At 32.2% G+C, this 20,134-nt stretch overlaps 1 long non-coding RNA gene across 1 annotated transcript; it reads left to right on the forward strand.

The window, feature by feature from the left end:
* Positions 1-1,202: 1,202 nt before the first annotated feature.
* On the forward strand, positions 1,203-20,085 carry LOC127721888 (uncharacterized). Its single transcript, XR_007991509.1, has 3 exons — positions 1,203-1,287; positions 16,597-16,765; positions 19,885-20,085. It is a non-coding gene; the product is annotated as an uncharacterized LOC127721888 (long non-coding RNA).
* Positions 20,086-20,134: the final 49 nt, after the last annotated feature.

The following is a 20,134-nucleotide window of genomic DNA, read 5'->3' on the forward strand; positions in this document are numbered from 1 at the left end:
CAGAATTTATAATAAAATCTTTCATTGGTTCTAAGACATTTGCATTTTTAGTTTTTTCTAGATCTGCTTCATGTTCATCATGATCATTGTTCTCCGAACAATCTTCATCATTGCAATCTTAACTTTGTTTGTCACTTGAAACATCTGGATATAATTCAGAAGGTGCAGAAATATTATTGTTTGTGTCAAACAAACAGTCCATTTGTGATTGATAGTTATCTTTTCTAGATTTATTTTGAAGACCTTTCTTGGTCTGGCCATTGTTGCCAATTGTCTAGAATAAATCTTTGGTGCTGTCTGAATAGTATCAGTTTGTAAATTCTGTTTTTGCATCAAAGTTTGTATGTATAACTGATTCTGCAATAACATATTGTAGACATCCGATATAGCTACTTCCTGTGTTTGATTGACAGGAGTATTACCCATGGCTCCACCTCCTACAATAATGTTTTCAATACTCGCTTGAAAAGCACTGTTTTTTGTTATCATAACCTGGCGAAATAAGTTGCCTGTGGTCATAATTTGGGCTGAAAATATTGTCACTTTTAGAACTTGTCTTGGCCTTGCCAGAAAGTTCCGTTACCGTTCCATTAGCAAATGTTTGCTGACAACGTAACAAAATTATCCATCACAAGCTACATCGTTAGAATATTAATGAATCCAAAAACTATATCAAATCGTAAATATCGTATTCCAAATGTCACAAATAAATTAATTTCCAAATAAAAACAAGTAAGATATCCATTATTTCCAATAAACTTAAGAGGGATAAATTTCATGAATTGACCTCATAAGACCAAATACGCTAGTGACCTCTACAATCTGCTTGTGCATCTCATGGTACTCTCAGCATATAGGTTCAATAAAATTAAAAGGTGCAGATATAATGCTACTTTTCCCTTCTTATCAGAGTCCAATCTTTAGGAAAATTGCTCCTGCACATCCAAATGTGAGGGACAAACTAGCATCTATTTTTACACTAAGTGAATCTCTCGAGAGGCTATTATTGACATCCATCTTTTGCCTTTTAACTTGGCAGTTGAGCCTCCCTTGTGAAAGAATTCCTGGATCAGCCTTTGCTTTATGAATATAGCTAGCATGTATTAAACCAATCTTACTTCATAAGTTAATATATATACATACATAACATATGAATTCAAACAATCATAGAATTTTCATTTCTTTTTCCTCATTAGGTGTCTAGTGCAGTTAAAGAGGCAGAGTTGTATATAAGACAGGGTATTGACAAGGATGGTTTTATTGTCAAAGATATTAACCCTGAAATAGGTGAGTTTTGTTAGAATTTTATGTGTTGTCCTCCATTGATATCTTTGTAACAATACAGCCTTCCATTTCAGTTTCTAGGTAAATTCTAACATTTTGGCATCAAAGGTACAGTGAATTAGAAATTATTGTAAGGTTTCCATTAATTTGTTTGGACACCAATTCACCCACTTCAACTTGAAAATGCCTGTACCAAGTCAGGAATATGACAGTTGTTATTCATTCTTTTGATGTGTTTGAGCTTTTGATTATGCCATTTGGCTACGAACTTTCCGATTTGAATATTCCTCGAAGTTCGGTATTTTTTGTTATTTTAGTTTTTAGAACATATGCTGTTGTTTACTTAAACTAGCAAACAAATTTGTAGAAATGAAATATACATATAGACCAATTTGAACATAAATCATGCCTTAAGTTTTCTTATTTAAATTGTTTTACATTTGTCATTTAGGGGCCTTTTATAGCTGATAATGTGGTATGGTTTATAGTCATTGTTGAAGGCCATACAGTGACATAGTTGTTAATTTCTGTGATGTTTGGTCTCTTGTGGAGAGTTGTCTCATTGGCAATCATACCACATCTTCTTATTTTTACATTAATTTTGAGTTAAAATTTACAAGTCAAAGATTATGCTTTAAAAATTGAGGATTAATGTGCTCGATAGTATGCTTATTGAAGATATTCAGAAAACCGGGGTTTATTTTTAGTAGCACTTGACTTCTGAATGGTGGTGTTTCACTGCAAGACTTTAAATATTTAAACATTGGTTGAAAATTGTCTTAAAGAAGGATGACTATCACAATAATATAAAATCACAATCCATATATATACGAATACAAAATTAAAATTATATCTGTTTGCACTTTTTTCATGAAATTGCAAAAATTAATCTTTAATTTTGTATGGTCATGTCAAATTCACAATAATATATTATTGCAATAATTTCTTATTGCAATAATTTCTGATATTTCAGTATTCAACTTAGATAAACTTCATCAACCATGCTAATAAAGTACAATTTTATTTTGTTAAACATATTGTGTCCTTTTGCCTGTCATACAAACATCCAACAAAAACACACTATTTAAAACCTGCACAGGAAACATTCGCAACAGGTTTCACTATGTTTAAAATATATCCCTTATTTTATTTGGATATGTGTGAGATACTTGTAATTGTCTGAAATTCCTAAACCAATGGAAGAAAAAAGAACCATTTTAACTAGATTTCTAATTTAAATCATGTCTGTAACTCATGCTGTTTAAGATTGCAATATTTTGAACCTGCCAACTGACTGTTTATTTATGTTTAATGTTTTTGAAGTGATAAACAAGCAACTTGAATAAATTTCTCTGTTGTATTAAATAATTATATGTCTGCTGATTTATGGATCATTTAATTTAAACTGAAGTAATCCTGATTCTGAAGAGTAATAACCTTAATTCCATTGAATACACTGTATACTTCTAAAAATAAATAATATAAATTCAAATCAAATCAATACATCCTCACTCTAGGAGAGGGAACTATATTGCAATAAATGTTGGTTGTGTTTCTCTCAGGAACTGCAAATTAGAGCTCATGAAATTTGGTTTTAAGCTTAGGAAAGCATGCTACTACATATATGCATACTGCGAAAGTATTTTTATTCATGGTTATCAATTTTCATGGATTGAGCAAAAGTTACATGTTCGTGGGTTCTTAAATTCATGGATTTTAGTTTTCTGAGAAAAAAATTTGGGTGAAAATTGGATCCCATCAGAAACGAAGTATCTTGAAAATAATCATATGGTGTTCATTTTCACTTACATGTTCGTCTTTAATTTTCTGACAACATTCATCAAATTTTTTATAAAATAATTGCTTTCAGAAATAAGCTGACTCATCTCTGAATACAAATTGTCTCATTGAAGAAAATTGCAAAGTAAACATTTTGATTGTTGCACACGTGTAATCAGAAGTGGTGACACCAATTAACCCGACAATAATCAAGAGATTAACGATCATCAAAGGTGTTAATTGGGCCATAAACATGTCATCTAAAGAAAAAAATTGCATAAAAATGCTACAAATGTACTTTGAAGAAAATTGAGAATGGAAATGGGGAATGTGTCAAAGAGACAACAACCCGACCAAACAGCAGAAAACAGCTGACGGCCACCAATGAGTCTTCAACACAGCGAGAAAATCCCGCACCCGGAGGTGGGCTTCAGCTGGCCCCTAAACAAAATGAATGAATACTTATGAAATAATACTTTTGAAATAAAAAAAGCAAGCCCAATATGCAACAATTATTATTTTTTTCCGTGAGAGAATTATGAGCAGATAAAATTAACACTTCATCATCATACATCTTAACCGGAAGTCTGACTTTCATTTTTCAAAGCTAATTTTTTACTTTGGTTTATAATTTAAAAATTAAAATCCTGTCTGAAGTTGTACATGCTACACTTTTGCTACGCCACTGCATATAGTTCATAGTGCGTTTGCTGATATTTGATGTTTTCTCTAGAAAATATGCCCGTATCCATGTAGTCGAACCTACAGGGGATTTTTCCATGTCTTGATTTGGACAACAGTTGTTATATTTCGTTGGACACTTAAATTCGTGGATAAAACCTTCCACGAAAACCACGAAAATTGGTACCCCACGAATAAAAGTACTTTCACAGTATTCGTGTGTGTGTGATGCATGAGATGCACTAATATATTTCTGGTTTACTTATAATAATGTATATATGTGGTAAAATATTTAAGCAATGGTATTGTTAAAGGGCACAGCTCATAGGATGTAAAGCACAAAAATACTTATAAATATATTATTAGTTTTCTTGTTTAATTTTTTACATTTTCATTTTGGGGCTTTTTATAGCTGACTATACAGCATGACTGTTTTATCTTTGTTGAAATCCATACAGTAAACTTCAATTGCGCGTAATATATCCTTTTCATTTGAACTTTGGTCCCAGGATATTTGTCTCATTAGCAGTCTTACCATATCTAATTATTTTTATATGTACTTATAGACTGAAACATGTCTTTCCATATCTGTCCTGGTATCATCCCAAGACACTAATATTAGCTAAAGGCGCAAGCTGAGGGCTCATATGGATCAAGGGATGATACTAGGGCCCATATGGAAAAGAACATGTCATATATTTATACATATGCTTAAGGAAAGAATTTTATGATTAGTCTGGCAAGATCATAAATGTTTTTCCACTGAAATAATTTCACTATTACGAAACTCAAAATACTTGAAAATTGTAATGTCATGTGAGATTTTCTTTTAGCAGTTAAGCGTTAGTTATCTTTATTTATTTGACAAATTAATTTTCATTGATTTTGACAAAATGAGCACCTCTTCATCAGTCATTGCTGTTAGAAATGCTTACAACATCATTAATAACCAAATGACAAGGCACAATTAACTGGTTATTTGGAAATATTAATAGGGCAAATCTGTGGTTATATATATATTGTGTAAATATGCAAACCCCAATGTTTCATAACAAATATATGATAAATGTATTTATTGAATATATTTTAGCTTAAAAATATAAAATTACATATTGAGTAGTTGCATATATACATGTAAGATTACTATTCAGTGATATATTTAGAAAATTAAGCTTGAAAAAATCACCTGAATAACAATGAATTAAGAGATGTGGTATATAATTGCCAATGAGGCAACTCTATTGAATCAGATGATATCCACCAGAGTTCAAATGAAGTGGATGTAAGCAATTATAGGCAACCCTACCACCTTCAACAATGAGAAAAACTGTCTATAAAAGGCACAAATATGAAAAATATGGAACAATTAAATAAGAAAACTATTTATTTGTACTTCAACATGTTCAAGGTTCAAAATTTGAAAGAAAACAAGGTCTCTGCTCTTTGGTCGGGTTGTTGTCTCTTTGACACATTCCTCATTTCCAATTCTTAATTTTACTCATTAGAAAGGTCCTTAGTACAACCTGTTATACTCATTATGAGTCAGCCAAAGAATGGAAACTTTGAAAGTAAACATGAGTTATTAAATAATTTATTACACTCCAGTATAGAAAACTGGAAGATTACAGTTTAGACCTAAATTTTTACTAAACAATTTAGCAGAAATCATTTAAATTTATTTATAAATCAGTGAGCACATTTTTCAACCCTGATATTTTTCTGATTCTAAACAAATGCCATTAATGAATTTTACTGTATGACTCATGTACATTCTAGACAGTGCATGATGTAAAAGTCCCACACTTTTGTAAAATGTATCAGACTAAATTTGCCAATGGAATGTTAGCACACTAATTTCTGTGTAACTATTACTTTTCCTGTCTGACAGGATCACATGACCTTAACTTCATTTTAATGAATCAGTAATCATTTAGTTGTTACTATATCTAGAACATTATTTTGTAAGGTGTAAATTCCATCTGACAGAGATGTTTGTCTTTGATAAAAATTAATTCATAGTTCAGTGTTAATGATTAGTTTTCTTGAACAGATTGAACATGTTGAAGAAATTATATAATCTCTGCAACCTATATGTTTCCTCCACTACAAATAAAAAGGAAATGGGAGTGGAAGAAAATGACATGCCAAGTAAAAAAAAAAAAAATGGAAAACCATTCTTACATGCCTTAAATTCTAATTGCTAATTAACTCAAAGGAAATGATATATTTACAATCTTTATACTTATAACTGAGAACAATAACACATAAAATAATATTGTTACAATAAATACATAATAAAATATTAATAGAATTAAGGTGGTACCCAACACCTTGACTAATATTAATTTGGCTCGTTTAATTTTCATAAAATTTTGACAAAATGTTTACTTTGACCCTTTGACAAAAATATAAAAATTTCAAAAAATTTGAACCAACCACTTTATCAGAAAAATTTCATTGGTTATATAGCAGTTTGACAAACACTAATTTTGATCATTGAGAAGCTTAATATTTCCTTAACAATACAACGTAATTAAAACGTTTAGCTGATTTTTACAGAGTTATCTCCCTGTAGTGTTAGGTACCACCTTAAACAAAAAATGAAAAAAAGAGGGATTCAATGCCATATGCACATAATAATCTATAATGGTTAATGAATTCCAATAAATACAAACCAGAGGCGGATTGGGAGGGGTAACAGGGCTTGGATCCTCCTTTTTAGCTCACCGAAGGGCCCCATGTGAGCTTTTGCCATCACTTGGCATCCGTCGTCGTCGTAAACTTTTTCAAAAATCTTCTCCTCTGAAACGACTGGGCCAAATACCTTCAAATTTTAACTAAATGTTCCTTAGGGTATCTTGTTTATAAATTGTTTCTGAAGTTTGTATCCATCGACAAACATGGTCGCCATGGCTAAAAATAGAACATAAGGGTCAAATGCAGTTTTTGGCTTATATCTCAAAAACTCAATCTTTTAGAGCAAATGTGACATGGGGTAAATTGATTAATTGGTCAAGATCTATCGGCCCTGATATTATCAGACGAATCAAACAACCCATTGTTGGGTTGCTGCCACCGAATTGGTAGTTTTAACAAAATTTTGAAGTTTTTTGTTATTATTTTGAATATTATTATAGATATATATATAAACTGTAAGCAGCAATAGTGCTCAGCAAAGTAAGATCTACAAAAAAGTTAATATGACCAAAATTGTCAATTGACCCCTTAAGGAGGTTTTGCCCTTTAAAGACAATTTTACACAATTTGTTCATCAAGTTTGCTAACATTTAAAAATCTTCTCTGAAATACAGGTGAGCGATTCAGGCTCTTGAGAGCCTCTTGTTGAGTGTTATAAATGATAAATGCATCTAGACTTTTAACAAGCTAGTTTTATATCTCTATGTTGAAAACATCCTGGCTGATAAATTAAAGGGAAAATTCGCGATTTTTTACTATTCATCTTAATATGTTCATAATACCATAAAAAACATATTCACCAAGTTTTATCTGGATATGAACACTAATAAAGAAGAAAATTGGGAATTAATAATTTAATTTGTTCGAACTTCCTGACTTATGTGACGTAGTTTAAGTCTTTTTGCATGCCGGGAGTGAATAAATCTCATTGTAAGTCTTGTTCGTTAATCATCTAATAACGCGATTTAAAGCGCATCGACGACTTTTGGCGTAGCTATTAACCAACTAATAATTAAGATGTACGATTTATATTTAAAGGATTTCTGATATGATTATAGTAATAAAAGTAAATCATACAATAGAATATATTTTTATGATTTTTTTCCGATGGATATTTTGAACAAACATATATAACTGATATTGTTTTACAAATGCATGTTTGTATTCTCACCTGAAGTCTCTTACTTCAGTCTAGCAAACATTTCCCACTAGTACAGTGTAAATACAATGTGTATTGTACTGTGACACTTAGTGACTACCTGTTGAATGCGTGGTTAAATTCAAGGTAATTAAAAGATTAGCATTCTGTAATTCTATTCTTTTGATCTTCACTCAGTGAATTTTAGCCAACACGGTTCACCGTTACAGGTGTGAACAACATTTCGTATGAATGATAAAAACATTAATTATTTGGAGAGGAATATGGTGGCAAAATACCTGAATCGCCGTTATATATATCTTTTATATTTTTGGTAAGCTTAATTTTAAAATAGATAGGTGAGTATTTTGTTGTAACATCGAAATTCTGAATTACTTTTAATTAAATAATTTTATAAATAAAAATGGCCCACGAAAACGAGCGTATAAACCAAACACTGTACTTACTTTTTCAAATTATCATGGGTATTAACCTTGAGTATTTCAATGTTTAGAGAAAATTTTCGCGGTTACATGATTAATATAGCTTGGTCCGTCCACAGCGATCTAAATTTACCTAATCAGGAATGCCCTTATTAAAATATTTAAAATCTCACAACGTGTACATACTTTAGCTATTTGACCAACGATGTTTGAAAAAAATAACAGATTCAATCTTACGTCAACTTTCCTTTTTTGAATGGAGACAGATCGGCGAAATCAATTTTCAATGTGCTTTATATCTTGTACCTTTGCAAGACTTATCATTCATTCATAAACCCACTCTATACCAGAGACATATATGTCAGTCTTAACTGACAAGAATACACCTCAAGCGGACAAGCAGTATATTCTTTAAATTTCTGTGATTTGATACCAAGAAAGAAAAAAATCCCGAAATTAATTTGATACTTTGTGATACTCAATATTTTTCCTGGAAAATATTCACATCCACACGTTTGGTCTGAAAATAAGATAATAATATGGTGTACAGAACATGCAGAAGTGTGAATGTCATAAAACCTTGTTATATCAGAAACCATTATAAATGTGAACCTGTATACATAAGACCTCATGGAACGTCACCTAAGCACATACAGGTAATATACAAGTAGCTCTGTTATACCCGGAAATGTCAAGGTAAATCGCTACCGATACTGAATGTACCAATGCAAAGAAAATTCGGATGATTGTGAAGCCTGACCATTCATGATTTTAGAGGAGTCTTAGGTGGAAATTGCCGGTACGATTTAAATTCTGACTAGATTTTTTTCTCTCAATTTAAATCACTGAACTAAAAAAAAAGAAACCTTTGTCCAAGATCAGAATTCTTCATGTAAATTCATTAATACAACGTTCTTATTTTGTAACTTTCAATATACTTTACCTCCAACCACAGCCCCCTCCCAACCTGGGAATAGTATATTTAACATTACAATGTTTGTGTACCTGCCCAAATCAAAAAAAAAAAGAAGAAAAAAAAGAAAGAGATGAACGGTAAGTCACATCAGATTCAAATATTTATATGGTTGATTGTCGTTAACTGGAGATGTATAGTTACACATCTCTGCGTTAACTTATAAGAATGACAGGAAAGTATATACTTGAAATAGATGTATGATGAATAATATGCAACTGCGGCACCCCTTTTTATCAAAGTGTACATGCATTTTAATGACTGTCCGTTATTTTGATTAAGAATGACAATTGAACGTGAAATTCTATAGTTGCCAGTGAGACTTTTTTTTACCAGATATGCGACTTTTCGTATTTATATTTTCTCTTATACTACTCTCATTTAATATTTTATGCATAAGTGCAATATTGGGAATAGTTTATTCCCCCACAAGCCAACTAAATAAATTAATCAACCATCTAGCTAATCAGACGTTAATACAAATACTATCAGTCTATCCGGAGTGAAGTTTCTTTATTTCTTCAAATAGATTTTTTGGGGATCATTAGTGTACGTCCAGTGGCATATATATTACATGCATGTCGGAATAGGAAAGTTAGCATAATGTACTTTTAGAACCATGTTCACATCATTATACATTATATCCAACAATTGTGGTGATGACGAATTTCTTTAACTGTTTGAGAACAATCTAAATGAAATATAAATCTGTGATTTTACTATGTCCATAACTTCAATGAACCAAAGCAAGTGAGAAATCAACCTGTATTTAAATCAAATTGGTTCTGGATGTTCCTCTGTTATATTCAAAAACATGTATATATTTTTAATTGCGACTATCTATATCCGTAACTTTCTATCTAGGCGTATTAACCAATGACCGACAAGTGCGTACATTTTTGTTATATCAATATTTGTATGTTTCAAAATGTCCATCATTATTGACAACGAGTATATACTTACATTTTCCACAATTTACCCTTGGAAAAATTTTATCAAATCTTTTTTTGGAATTATTTAGATTTTCATAAATATCATTCTTTACACCAGAAATGTTATTTATAAACAAGCGTATGTGTTTAGTAATGACTAGTATATCACTCTCGGACACACAAGACAAAGATGTATATTTCACCCGATAGTTTCAAAATGGAAAGTTATAAGTTATCGGCCGTGTACACTGATCAATACCCTCAGAAATGAAGGGATGCATGAACTTGCTTTATGTAATTGTGTAATAAGAGTTTTTAAGTCTGACAGGAAATCGCATGAATACCTGGACGTGTCACCTCACAATACCTCTGGGAATAATTCCTTTAGCCATATGCATGCTGATGATCAGATAAGGGAAGGTCTGAATTTATTTAAATAATTAGATATAAGAAAATGTTGTATGAGTGCTAATGAGACAACTCTCCATCCAATTCACAAATTGTCAATTTATAAAAGTAAACCATTATAGGTAAAAGTACGGTCTTCAACACGGAGCCTTGGTTTATTACATAAAAGTTTATTACATAAAAAAAGTATGAACAAATTAGATTTTCGAAAACAATTATACACGGGACACTTATTTATGACTTTGAACTTTTTAACTAATTCCCATATAAATTTCTTGTTTCAAAACTTAGTAAAAACAAGAATTTGTATAGTAACAAATACAAATCCTTGGTAAAAAAAAACAGTTTAAAAACGACAGACTTTAGTTATTAAAAAAAAATAATTACATTTTCCGTATCATGTTAGTTAGGAAAGGTTGAACAACCATGTCTATTATAATCATGTTTGTGACCCGGGAAACTGTTTATGCTTTTCTTGTCGGATAAAACAACTGTACGCTTGACAAGATATCGACACGCAATTACGACTACGTTAGGTTACTGCTAGTTTTGGTCCTTTGTGGTTTATAGATATATTGTGGTTTCGAAACCGAGAAGATGTCAAAATGGCCGCATGCAGAGAATTGATACTCTAAATTTAAAATCGATGGTGATCTCTTATATAGCAGAATAAAACTTTAATATTTATGAATTTGTGCTTTTTTAAACAGAATGAACATAATATCAATTTTTCATTTTTTTGCGAAGTTTCCCTTTAAAGATAGATTAAGACTGATTTAAGCAACATAATGTAAGTAAAACATCCATTTCAGGCTATTGTAGTCAATCAATTTATTTAAATTCTACACTCTTTTTAATTTTGTCCTAACTTTTATGAAATGATCCAGCTTGATTTACTTTGAAAATATTTTTTATATATACACAAGTGTGGACACAGATCAGTGTGGATAGTATGTTTGGATGTTTGACAGTGATTTCTGACACAAACAGTTCTCTGGTTTTTCCCCATAGGGTCCTATGTTGAACTGTTGTGCACAGTGACAGCAAACCTGTACCAAACACTGAAAATAGCAGTGTCTTTTATTTAATATTGAGTTTTAATGTTCAAGACTGTTATGGAGGAGACACTACTTTAAATCAGTTTTAAATTTTAGTATGCGAGATGGTGTCTGTGAACCTGCATGCACGTAATATTTGTATGGTTCTATTTATGTTCCTTTGAGGTGGTAATTTCTTACTTGGGTTTGTCCACATAAAACTGAAAATTTGTTCAGGATCTTCCCAGTATCATTAGTAAAAGATTTTGTTTGAATGTGGAAATTGTTTCTATGAAGATATATTATGGTTTTAAGTAATGATGATATACCAGATATGGCAGATTCCAATACAGATGCTCATAACTCCTACACACTGATTAAAATTCTTTTAGATATGAAAAGGATTTACGGACAAAAGGATTAAAAAAAATAATTTATACTTACTAACATTACCGGTATGTATAAGTGAATGATCATTTACACTCAGGACTCATCAGCAGGCAGCACAGATGTTAAAAAAAAACAAAACCACCTAGCATCATATTGTTAGTAGCACGAGTAGCATTGTTTGGTTAATTTGTGCTTTTTTTATTTGGCTTCTGGACAAAAAATGTTTGGTTCAAGTGTAAATAAACATGATAAAATGCTTTAATCTCCCCTTAAATACTTACATTGAATGGATGGTACAACTGCTTGTGCTGACAGATTTAATCATCTTACCTTGCAGCAGATCATGTGCAGATGTGAGTTGTCTGTCAAATCTTTATTTCACAAAGAATGCATTTGCATAACAATGAACTGAGCTCAAAGCAAAACACTTTAATAATACACTTGGACAAAAAGCTCAATCCAGTGATATACTTTGTAATAGAGGACTGTCATGAACATTCACCCTTCATAACCACCTCTATGATCTAACAAACATGCCAAACATGGATCAGAAGTCCTGAAAAAGACACGTATTTTTTTATATTATATGTACGTATATGTATTCCAGTTAAAACATACAAAGTTGTGGTAAAAACATTCAGTTTCTAGCAAGTAGTTCATGCACAAATTAATAATATTTGCTGAGTGCCTGCCTCTTTTTGAAATAAGAACATACTTCCACCTAATCATTGAAAACAGGTGAACAAACATTCCTGAAGTCGACATCCAAATGTGACGTCATAATAAAATAAGATTTCAAATCTACATGTATGACCAATTATATATATATCCCTGAAATAGACATCTTTTTTGTTGTTCTCAAATTAATGTCCCAATAGTATTGGTATCTCTAATTGATGACTTTTTTACAGACTAGCCACAATGAAATCAAAGTTTTATAAAATGATAGATTGAACTAATACTCAAAAAGTTGTGAAAGATATAATATTTTAAATCTTGCAAATACATGTAATGATACATTTCAGCAATTGGCTGTACTTTTAGTTTTTTATTTTGTCTATTGTTTGAGATAGTGTATTGACCTCTAGACGTCTTTCAATTATCTTTGGCAGTGGGTTGTTTTCTTGTTGTTGTACATGTATATTAATAATAATCCTCGTGGCATTTATTTAAATGAATATGTAAGGAATGTGACAAAGTAGATCGAGAGGATGAACTTCTTTCACCAAAATATTAATATGCATGTACATATACATGTAATTTTTAAGATGATGTTGATGGTGGTCTTATTGTAATTTTCTGAGGTTTGACCTTTTAATTTTAAGCTGTAACATGTCCAAGATTTAATGTCAATATATCATGACAACCATGACTAAGGGGGTTGACCAACTAATCCCCATGGATGAGATGTTGGAATTCTGATACATGTTCAACAACACACCAAATATTATTGACTTACCAGTACTGGTTCCCCACAAACTGAACTAATCAGATTCAGTATATATAACAGAGCTCCACATAAGAATTCACAAATTGGGGTTTTTACCCATTATTTTTTATGTAATTGAGTGAAATAGTTTTTTCAATTGCATTATTAACTCCAATTCACCCTTCAAGCAAATATCAAATTGGGTTTTTCACCACCAAGTTCTTTAATGTATTGGTTTTTTTCATCATCAAGATGTTGAATTTAGGCATGTTATAATGAAGTAATATCAAACCGAGATGTTCATCCATATTTAAATATGTTTCTTTCATTATATATGTGATGGCTGTTTTATTTGGTTTATACCTTGATGAGCAATTGTTCATTTAAAGTCTGGTTTGTTTTAACTGTTCAGCCAGTTTTGTATTTTCTCTCAAACTTATATAATCTGGTGGCACTAGTGGGGCATGCAGTAACTTATTACCTTTCTAGAGCACATTCAATCACCCTTCGGTTTATTTGGGATAGGTGCACGTGTGGCTAAGTTTTTAGATTTTTATATAGTACTTGTGAACATTGGATCCTGTAAGACAGTTTTGCCAGTCCTATCGCCAGACCTACTTTAAAAAAAAAAAAAAAAAAAAAAAAGTTGGATTAAGATACCTTAAACCTTGACTGGAACGACCAGGTTAAGGATATCCCCAGGGGTGGTTTAATGACTGAGATCACACTCAATTTAAATGATCCTGCAACATCAGATAAATAAATGACAATGTTGTACTACACTTGATACTTGAATGTTTTTGTTTAATTGTATTTACATAAAAGTATCTGGTCATTGGTTGTCCCTTATTGTAACTTTTGGTTTCCAATGCTATTCAACTATATATTTGATTTGGTGTTTCACTGTTACAACTGATTTTATTGTTCCACTGTTGATTAGTCATATGGAGAGGAAACCTGTGTTTGTCATACTAACAATATTCTTGTTAAGGCACGTATAGTCACCCTGGACGCATGGTTTTCTGTCTGAATGAGCTATGCATGAACCCGTGCGTCCAAGGAACGCTTCCTGATAACACTAGCTGAGTCTAGTTATCATAACTATCCCTCAGCTATCAAAAAGAAGCTAAAATAATAAAATTGAGAATGGAAATGGGGAATATGTCAAAGAGACAACAACCCAACCAAAGAGCAGACAACATCGGAAGGCCACCAATGGGTCTTCAATGCAGCGAGAAAATCCCACACTTATAGGTGGGCCTCAGATGGCCCCTAATGGGGCTGAATAGTGAAATCTGTGTTTTGAATAAATATTTCTAAAGTAATGAACATAGAGATGTTCTCGCTCAGACACACACTCCATTATCTAGTATATTATAATAGCATAAACCTGAAGCACGGAGAGGCACCCTACTGTCTCCACACAGCACTAAAGACAAACTCTGTAAAAATTAAATTGGAAATAGAAATGGGGAATACGTCAAAGAGACAACAACCCGACCAAAGAGCAGATAGCAGCGGAAGGCCACCAATGGGTCTTCAATGCAGCTAGAAAATCCCCCACCCAGAGGTGGGCCTCAGCTGGCCCCTAATGGGGCTGAATAGTGAAATCTGTGTTTTAAATAAATATTCCTAAAGTAATGAACATAGAGATGTTCTCGCTCAGACACACACTCCATTATCTAGTATATTATAATAGCATAAACCTGAAACATGGGGAGGCACTCTACTGTCTCCACACGGCACTAAAGATAATCTCTGTAAAAAATAAAATTGAGAATGAAAATGGGGAATATGTCAAAGAGACAACAACCCGACCAAAGAGCAGATAACAGCCAAAGGCCACCAATGGGTCTTTTAGTATGAAGGTTACTGTAATGCTGATGATGAAAATAAGTTTTCTCATTTAAATTCTTTTACATTTTTTCATTTCGATGACGTTTAAAGCTTGCTTTTGAGCTTTGCCCATTGTTGAAGGTCATTATATGTAACAGTGACCTATAGATGCTAACCTTCTAATTCATTTGGCCTCTGCTGGAGAGTAGTATCAATCATACCACATCTTTTTTTTTGTTTCAGAAAGCGCGACATAGCAATAGTGATCTGCCGGTGGCGACTTAGAGAAAATGTTCAGAATGTGGAAAAATTTACTTATTGTCTATTTTCATCTAAACTGTCAGATGACTTATAGGAATTATTACCAATTTTTGTTCATTTTTTCCTATAATCTTAAAAAGACTAGTAGATAGAGAGAAAATTGGATAGCAAAATTGATCAGCAAGACTAGAGCTACAAATAATTCACATGCCTGAAATTATCGGATCACTCTTTATTGGAGTTATTTCCCTTTAAATGACAATTTTTTTTACACTTTTTTGTCCCCATTGTGGAAGATGCACATAGACCTCTGTGAGCAACAAATACCCTTAACAGCCTTTAGTTTTATTCACTTTCTGATATCATAATTAGATATAGAAGGAACTACCAGACTACATGAATATTTCAGTTTTTATACGACAGCAAAAAAATTTTTGGGTTTGTATAATGCTATGATGTGGTTGTCGTCGTGGTCGTCTAGACACACATTTGGTTTCTGGACAATAACTTTAGTTTAAGTGAATGGATCTCTATGAAATTTTACAAGAAGGTTAAATACCACAAAAGGAAGGTTGGGATTGATTTTAGGGGTTATGGTACCAACAATTTAGGAGTTGGGGGCTAAAAAGGGGCAAAAAAACAAGCATTTTTGTAGTTTCTGGACAATAACTTGTGTGTAAGTGTATGGATCTCTCTGAAATTATACCACAAGGTTCCATATCACAAAGGGAAGGCTGGGATTGAGTTTGAGGGTAATTGCCCCAAACATGTAGGAATTAAGAGGCCAAAAAGTGACCAAAAACAAGCATTTTTCTAGTTTCCAGACAATAACTTGTGTTTAAATGTATGGATCTCTCTAAAGTTGTACTATAAGGTGCCATAACTCAAATGGAAGGCTGGGATTGAGTTTGGGGGTAATTACTCCAAGGGGGGTCAAAAAGTTTGGGGTAATTTTTTTTTCCCAAATTTTTTTTTTGGGGGGTGGGGGGTTCATATTTTTTTTCTCCAAAATTTTTGAATTTCAAATTTTTGAAAAGTTTCAAGAAGAAATCTTCAATTGAACAATATTACCCAATAGCACAGTATTGCGTAATAGATTTTTAAGATCTTTGACCACATCTATTTTGTGTCAGAAACCTATTTTATGTCAAAAATTTGATCACAATCCAACAGACAGTATCAAGCTTGAATTTTATGTCCAAACTTGCCCCAGCTGTTCAGGTTTCGACTTCTGCAGTCATATCAGGCTGCAATCAGCGAAGCATTTTATTGTATTAAGTAGATATAAGCAATTTTTTTTCATTTCAGGAAAAGGGGTCTTTACAACAAGAGCTTTTATGAAGGGAGAATTTCTACTTGAGTATGAAGGCAAGTTGATGTCCAGTGAAAAAGGAGACAGGAGACTTGACAGCCATGTCAGAAAAGGCCATGGATGTTATGTTTTCTTTTTTAGAGATAATGAGGATCAGAAGCTGAGGTAAGAAAGCTGCATTTTTTTGGTTTCAAAATGATGATGTTGTGACTTTTCAGGATTATTCTAAGCATATTTTGTGAGAAAACATTTTAATTCATTATTCAGATTGTAATTTCAGGGGGAGGGGTAAGAGAGATGTTTTTTTCCTTTTTATAAAAATTTGCTAGGGTTTGAAATATTGACATTTACTTTTTAACAACATTTTGTGTATTTAAAATGTCTACACAATTTTAACATACTCACATGTACATCACAATTAATAAGTGATTATTTAGATCTTACAGTAATCATCTTTACAAATGCAGGTGACAGTACCCTTTCGGTGTTGATTTAGCAATATAAAGTGTAGCAATTGAAACTTGACGGAAATATTGTACACTTGCTATTATGGAATTGTTAAAGGAATTTTTTCTCTTTTTCCAAACTTGGTTATAATTTTTGGCAAAATTAACAAAAGAGGGATCTGTTTTGTGTAAACAATTCTGCCTTCAATTTTAAATTTAGATCCCTTAAACTTCACAGAATTATTGAACACATATTACATATGCTGTACAATTTATTCACTTCATTTACATGAAATTCTCAGAAAACAATAGATAAAAACTAATTATGTCACAATATTGTTCAAGCTTAAATATAATATAACTTTGTTCTACAAATACCTCAAATGAATAGTTGAAGGATAAATGTGTTTAAATGAGTTTCAACTTGTTACATGCTTCTTTGAACAGGTACCACCAGTTCTGATTTTGAAGATTTGAGAGAGAAAAAGTCATTAAAGGATCATAATCAGACCCAAATAATGGCTATGTTACATGTATTAGGAATCAGTATTAGAAAACTTTACTTGTCAGCAAAACGTAGAATATTATGAAAATGAGAAGAATTTGACCTTGTCCTGACTACCCATTTGTTTTTTCAACTGCTTCTGGAGTGCCTATATCAGGTGATGATGCTACACAGTAGTAATTTGTAAAGATCATTAGGGCTCCGCCTAGTGGCGGGTTGCCCTATAGTGATCAGTCAGTCAGTCCATCCATCTTTCTGTCTGTTTGTCCAGTGTCCACACCTAACAAATTGTGTCCGCTCTATGTCTAGAGAAACTTCATACATGTACTTTCATACTTTATACTTGACATGTATGTTAACCAACACCAGAGGGAGTGTCATTATGTTTGTACAACTTCCTAGGTCAAAGTTCAAGGTCAAAAACTTTGGTTTCAGTTGATAACCCCATGTCCTATGGCGCAGACTGTGTCTGCTCTATATCTTTAGAACCGTTATGATTTCAAAGTTTACTAGAACACACCCGCGAAATTGCAGGCATTTAGAGCATTGTTGAAATTATGTAAACTGTTGTAGGATGAGTTTTTAGCCCTTCCCTTTTTTCCACAGTCCGTTATTTTTTTCTATTAATTTCAATTATTTTCACGTTTTTCTTTATACTATGAACAAACATGTACTATAAGTAAATTATATTTGCTATTTACTATCATTCAATTCCAAGTTTACTATGCAAGGCGGTCACTTGTACATAATATAGAGACTCTATATAATATAAATGATAGTAAATAGCAAATACACTTTATTTATAGTATATGTATGATCATAGTATACAGAAAAACACGTAAATAATTGTCCTGTCCCCAAGTACTTATGAAAATTATGTGTAATGTTAAAACAGTCCTAAAAGGAGGTCTTGTCTATGACTTAAAAGTCCGTCGGATGACGGACACAATATCCGAATGCCTTTATTTTCGTTTTTCCTCCAAAAATAACCCAAACTGAATAATGAAAAGCGAGGATGACAAACACGACTATGCATGATACCTATGGGACACAGAGGCATAATGATTAATTTATCTTGGAAAGCAACACACAAAATGAGGTCTTCTCATATAATATTATAGATACTTGACATATATATTAACCAACACTAGAAGGTGTGTCATAATGTATGTACAACTTCCAAGGTCAAAGGTCAAGGTCATAAACTTTGGTTTCAGTTGACAACCCCATGTCCTATGGTAAAGATCGTGTCCGCTCTATATCTTGACAACCGTTATGATTTCAAAGTTTATACTTGACATGTATATTTACCACTACCAGAGGGTGTGTCATAATGTATTTACAACTTCCTAGGTCAAAGGTCAAGCTCAAAAACTTTGGTTTCAGTTCACAACCCAATGTCCTTTGGTAAAGATACAAATTTTTTACCACAGGTTATTTACAGCGGGGACCACAAAGATGGCTCCCATCTCAATGATGTCTAGTTCTCCATTGTTTCAAAAACATTCTGTGCAGCATGATCATTTTTTTTTGTGTCAACTGTAGCATTGGTCAATGTTAAGTTTCTGAAATTTGGTCCTAATCTCAGATACAAGAATAAGCAATAGGTCAACTATATTTGGTGTATGTAATGATTGTAAGGTGTACATATGGAAAAAAGGACATGGTGTCTGTCTGTTTGGTAGGATTCTCTGATCTTGACTTCATTTTCATGGTTCATTGGTCAATGTTTATAGTTTTTTCTGGTTAAGTCTGTTTCTTTGATACTATGATATGATTAGGTCAGTTTAAGGGGAACCACTTGATGTAAGTTATTGATATTTGGTATACAGATGTATAAGCATTGGCACATCAAATATCAATGGTGAATATTTGGCTCAATACCCCTCAGTTATTGTCTAATGGCTTTAAAACATTTGCTTGAATTACATGTATTTGAATAGTTTGCACCAGCACTTTCAACCATGGTTCATTGAATTTGATTGTTTTGCATAGGGTACATGATATTTCCATTTTAATTTCAATATTTTTATTATACTATCAAAATTTCAAAAAGGTGAGACACATATCTGTGTCAACAGTTGATTCTTTTGATATTTTTTACATTTTTTGTCATGTTTTGGGTTTTGGTCATTGTTGAAGGCTGTAGGGTGACATATGGATGCTAACATCTGCATTGACACAGGTATTTTTCATGTCCGGTACTAGCTCTTGTATATTTTGATCAATTTACTACTAATTGTACAATATTGTATAATATGCCATGACAGGCTTTACAAAACTGCTAATTGATCATTGACAATGAATGTTTATTGTGAAATTTCATTTTTCAGCATTGATGCTACAAATTCAAAATTAATGGGCAGGTATGTCAATGATGGCGTTGGCAGAGAAAAAAATTCTATTATGAGGCGTATTCATGTGGATGGTAATCCCCATTTGGCATTATTTGCCCTCAAAGAAATAGTCAGGGGAGAGGAGTTACGCTACGATTATGGGGATCAATCCAAAAACCTGCCATGGAGAAAAAAGTCCAAAACAACAAATGTAAGCTTGATTTTTAAACATTTTTCTAACATTTTA

This window comes from Mytilus californianus, unplaced genomic scaffold (assembly GCF_021869535.1).
Source record: "Mytilus californianus isolate M0D057914Y unplaced genomic scaffold, xbMytCali1.0.p SCAF_12, whole genome shotgun sequence".
In the NCBI taxonomy this organism is placed as follows: domain Eukaryota; kingdom Metazoa; phylum Mollusca; class Bivalvia; order Mytilida; family Mytilidae; genus Mytilus; species Mytilus californianus.